This window comes from Choloepus didactylus (assembly GCF_015220235.1).
Source record: "Choloepus didactylus isolate mChoDid1 chromosome 11 unlocalized genomic scaffold, mChoDid1.pri SUPER_11_unloc4, whole genome shotgun sequence".
Taxonomy (NCBI): domain Eukaryota; kingdom Metazoa; phylum Chordata; class Mammalia; order Pilosa; family Megalonychidae; genus Choloepus; species Choloepus didactylus.
The window spans coordinates 173,345-179,050 of record NW_023637581.1 but is presented as its reverse complement, the minus strand read 5'-3'; the positions used below and the strand labels follow the sequence as shown (position 1 = coordinate 179,050).

General features: G+C 34.7%; 1 pseudogene; it reads right to left on the bottom strand.

Annotated features, from left to right (window-relative positions):
• Positions 1-3,136: 3,136 nt before the first annotated feature.
• On the bottom strand, positions 3,137-5,184 carry LOC119524718 (annotated as a pseudogene).
• Positions 5,185-5,706: the final 522 nt, after the last annotated feature.

Below are 5,706 nucleotides of genomic sequence, written 5' to 3'. Positions count from 1 at the left end.
ACTATTCCTTCTTGTCCTCCACACTTCTGTGACTTCAGAGCTCTTCTCATATTTGCTTTTAACACAAGGAGATGCCTCAAACTATCATTAAATATTTCAGTATCTCCCCAGAATATAATTGCTGTGCATGTTTTTCAATTCTTTCATGATTTTTCCTTCCTATACCATTCTAGCTCCCTAGAAATTGTAGAGGAAAATCCAAGATAGGACGTAAACTTTTCACTTAATATGTTATATTTTAAATGTTTTTGCATGTCTCCTTCATAAATTTGGTCATTTATTATTGACTAGAGATGTAGTCTTATTGCACATTAATCATATTCTCTTGGGATAAAGTATGCAAAGTGCTTGGAATGGTCCCTGTTAATTGAATGTTATTAGTGTGTATAAATATTATTTAAGCAAATAACTATTATTATTATTTCCCTTTGCAAATCAGTTTATAGCATAGCTTAATAAGAAAAATAATTTCCTTAATGAGAACTGAATGTGTCTACTGATGAAATTAAATATGGATGAGAGTGAAGCAGAAAGTGAGACCCAGGCTGCAGTACTGGCCTGGCTGTGTGGTCAGGAGAAAGTTATTCAAATTTTCTGATCCTCATTTTTCATATTTGGTCAATGAAAAGACTAGTCTAGGTGATATTTAAAGATTGTCAATCTATTATTCCAGACAGCTTAGTGTTAACTCTCAGGTTCTGAAGGCACAGCTCTTAGCCTAACCTTTTACTGATAGGCTTCTTTTATTTTCAGCAAGACTATTCAGCTTGATGAGTGGCAAATAGATGACATCTGGGAAGCAGTTTAAGCCATGCTGAAGGTGTCGGAAGTGTGGGACAATACACTTGCTTGAAGCATTTGTATTTTTTGTGATGTGGAGAAATTGATAGGACCCTCCTATACCTATGTACCTTATGCAAACTTTAGGGCCACATTTCTTTTAAAATCTATAAAAAAACCTATCAAATCTATTCAAAGGACTTGAATAGATATTTTTTCAAAGAACATATATAAGTGGTAAATGAGCACATGAAAGAATGTCCAACATCAATAGCTGTTGGGGAAATGGAAATCAAAACCATAATGGCAGAACACTTCACTCCTACTAAGATTGCTATAATAAAAAGATGGACAATAACAAGCAGTGGAGAGGATATGGTGAAACTGGAATGCTCATACACTGCTGGTGGGAATGTAAAGTAGTGAAGCACTATGGGAAAGAGTTTGTTTGACAGTTCCTCAAAAGGCTAAAGTTAGAAAAATCAGATGACCCCAGAATTCCACTTCTAGGTATATACCCAAGAAAATTGAGAATATATGTCCACAAAAAATTGGTACATGAGTGGTCATAACAGTATTAGTCATAATAGCCAAAAATGGAAACAACCCAAATAGCAGTCAACTGAGAAATGAATAAACAATATGGTCTATCCATACAATGAAATATTATCCAGCCATAAAAAGGAATGACTTTCTGATATATGCTACAACATGGTTGAACTTTGGAAACATTATGCTAAGTGAAAGAAGACAGATACAAAAGGCCATTTGTACAATCGTATGATTCCATTTATATGAAATGTCCAAAACAGGAATATCCATAGAGACAGAAAATAAATAGGGATGTGAGGGTCTGGGGGAGAAGGTAGTAAGGAATGACCGCTGATGGGGACGGGGTTTCTTTTTGGGATGGTGAAAATGTTCTAGAATTAGATAGTAATGATGGTTGTAGAAGTTTGTGAATATACTAAAAGCCACTAAATTGTACACTTTAAAAGGGTTCTTTTTATGATATATGAATTATTTCTCAATAAAAACAGAAAAGGAAAAAAAATTAAATCTATCAAAGACTAAAGCAAAGTCCCGTAAGTGGAATAAGGAAAATTCTTCTCAGATAGAGGGCACAAAGTTTGACAATCATCAAAATGCAGCTCCTATATGTATTTCCTAAGAAATTTTAAGCTATTTTTCTGTAAGCAACTCTGTTTTCTAATGAAGAGTGCCACAGAGCATAAAGACACTAATGGCATAGATATTTGACAATCTCAATTGTCAAGAGTGAAATGGAGAATAATTTAATCATGAACTGTTTCTGAGTAATGAGAGGACATGTCACAGCAGTCGTCCTAGATCTCATGTGCTTATAGGACTGCCTCCCACACTCTCCCTCGGAGTCTTTTTAATTTTCTTTTAGATATATTTCTAATCAGGTTAATGAGCTGTTTAAAAGAACAAATGTAAAACCCATATTTTCATCACAATTTGTTACTATTTAATAACAGTGTATTATTTGAGTTAATACCTGTCTACCTCTTTAGACTGGAAGGTTCATGAGAGAATGTAGAGTTTCTGTCTTGTTTGTCACCATACCTAGCACTTTGTAAACTGTAAAATAAAAACTAGAAAATGGTTGAGTGAATAAATGAATGAGCAAAAAATGAATGAATCAACCAATAAAAGAATGATTGAATTGAATAAGTGAATGAAAATGGTATCGTCTAAGCACACATCCAGATGGCTTCATGAATAATTCCAACAGATATTTAAACAAAAGTTAATGCCAATACTTGAAACACACTTTCCAGAAATAGAAGAGGAGGACACATATTTCCCATCTCATTCCGTGAGCTCAGTATTACCCTGTTCGTAAAACCAGACAAAGACAGCACAAGTCAGAAAAACTACAGACCAATATCTCTTATCAATACTGATGTAACAATCATCCACAAAATATTATGTAGTTTGCTAGAGGACTTCAAAAACCATCCCCAGTTTCAACAGCTTGCTAGGAAGACTCAGCATAAAGGCGTATTCATGGCTATGATATTACAATGAAATGATACAAAGGAAAATCAGCAAAGGGAAAAGGTCATGGATTGAGATTTTAACTCTCATTTCCAATTTTAGTCATTTGAGTCTTCTTTCCTTTTTTCTGGGTCGTCCAATTTAGTTTTTTAGTTCTGTTGATTTGCTCCTATTATTCTCTATTTCTTTTATCTCTGCTCTGATCTTTATTCTCCCTTCCAACTTATCCCATTTAATTGTCTCAGTCCCCATGTTGAAAATCAATTGACTATAAATATAAGGGTTACTTCTGGACTTTTCAATTTTATTCCATATTTCTATCCTCTCATATTTTTATCACACTATTTCTTGCATCTCACACAGTTAGCCCCTTCTAAAAGGGTTAAGCCTTGTAAATGTAGTGTTCTTTTCACCATCAATGCACTCTGAATATTCTTTCTTAACCAAGATGCCAATACACTTCTTGATCACTTGTACCTAAACTTTATATCTTGAGGACAGTTGATTTAGTAATTCTCCATGTAACTCCTGGTGCTTCATAATCTTCCCCATATTTATGTTCCCCACAACAGCTTCTTGAATCAGTAGTTTGTGGTCTTCCTAAATAATTTTGCATGAGGTTCCTTGTTCCAGATTCTGCTTGGTTTTCATTAGCATATTGATGATAACCCTTGATTTCTTATTTTTACAACCAGCCTATAATTTTAACAAGGTAACTGGCTTTCAACTCCACATCATGAACATTTGCATTTGTCTCCTAAGACCAATACTTAGACTTCAATAAAATATGTATGACTTGCTGAACTGTCCATTTTAATTTGAGGGCTATCAGTCAACCACTATTCAGTGTAGACATCTTTTGTGTTTTACCAAAGCAGGATTGCTTTCTTGAATGCAGTTGCCTGTAAAGTATTTATGTTTTTGAAACAGTTAGTTAATAATTCTTCTTTAGACAGTTGCTTTAACACCCTCAAGTTTTTGCCTCTGTGATGATTAGTATAAAAAGCTGTAAATCTCTGATAACTATGTTCCAACTCTGAAGCCAAGGCCATGTTTACTGAAAGGGACAAGATCCAGAACTCAGAATTTGAATGCTGACCTAAATCTAGGGATCGTGAATTCATCAGACACTTTTAAACTATTCATTCAAATCTTTGCTTACACCAATTTGTTGAAACATCCACTGAAGTTTAGAGGTAGGCTCAAAATCACAAGTTCCCTTTAGAGATTATGCTGGCTTTAGCAACACCACTTGTCTTGTATGGTGTAAATCTTTTGGCCAGCATTTTTACATAGTACTTTTGAAATACATCTTTATCCTCTATGCACTTGAAGACAACCATAACTTGTTAGTACTTGATTAGAGTGTGCCTTCTATTTATGCTTATTCTGAGTTCTTGGAGCTTTTCTTAATTGAGGAATAACAATACCAGGCCAGCAACTCTGGTGATTTACTGGCTGTTTGAGCCATTTTGGTAACTGCATCATTGTCAAAAGAGCCATTTTGGTAACTGCATCATTGTCAAAAGCTTTATCAAGTGCAAACACAAAGTCAGTATCATTGTTAAATGCCAATATTATCAGGGCATTATATTTTTTATGAACATCCAATACTGTCTGTACATATATTTTAGAGTAATTTAAAGCAGCTTCCCCATATTTATCAATTGCTACAAGACCCTGTTTGTGCATATGTGTTTCCAGTGGTTTGTTTTTTCTCAATTCTCTTAGACCATCCTGGATTCTAGATGTAAACTGACGCATGCAGCTGATGTATCATTCACTTCCGTTAGCATCCAGTAAATTCTGAAATTGTGTGGAAAATTTCCAAGTGATTTTTGATGTGTTCTTGCTCACATTTCCTTGATGATTTATCCTGTGTGCTTTCCTGAGCATATACTTGAGTTCTTTGTTGTTCTTGAAACAGATGAACCTCCCCCTTTTTCAATAACTAGGTCTTATTTCAAGAATTCAGCACTATTCCTCATGTTAAAAGCTCTGGGCCAGCCAAAATTTGAGATACAAAGGATTCTTTACACACTGTTAAAACAGGTATCTTTGCAAATATGATTTTAAGGGCAGAGTATGAACAGAAATTGTTTGGAATTTTTCTGCCCTGTAGCTTCGTCTCTTCTCCACCATTTATTTATTTATTCAAGCAGTCTCTTATAACAGTATGGACTCATATTTTTTATTTTGGGTTAGAATCCAGTACTACTTTATTTATTTTGGTCCACAAATTGTTCCAACTTTGGCCATTGGGAGCTCTTTCAGTTGCATCTGAATTCCTTTGACATTCTTGATACCATTCTGGGCTTTTTAAAAAAGAATTTTCATACTTTCTGGCTCCATAAGATGTTCCAGGTTAATTTTGTGCATTTCCTAATCCAGTTCTAGAATGAGCCATTTCTCCAAGGAGCTCTGGCTCCTTTTATTGGAAAATGGTATTTGCAGGCAAGACTGGAATGCTAGGTATTTTTTTTGCTACTGGGATGTCATGGGTTCTAGGTCCTCTCGGCTGACGGAACGAGGAAATTTGTGTGAGTATTCCAACTCCTTTATATTCACATATCTATAAATATTTCTATATAATAATCTGTATCTATATTAAGTTAACCATGAGTTCATACTGATTTCTTCAACTCTAATCTATTAGCACTTGGGTCATTCTAGTTTCCTCCCTTTGCTTATCTGTAACCCCCTACACCAACTGGGGATCCACCATCCACCATCCATTTATCTAATTGTTCATTTCCAGTATGCGTGTATAGTGGCTTCAGAATTGTTAACCTTTCCTACAACTGGAAACATCTTCATCACCTATACTACAGTGCATATATACATCCTTTAGTTTTTACTCTTAAAGACTCCAGTCATTTCTAAAGTTAATTAGACCACACT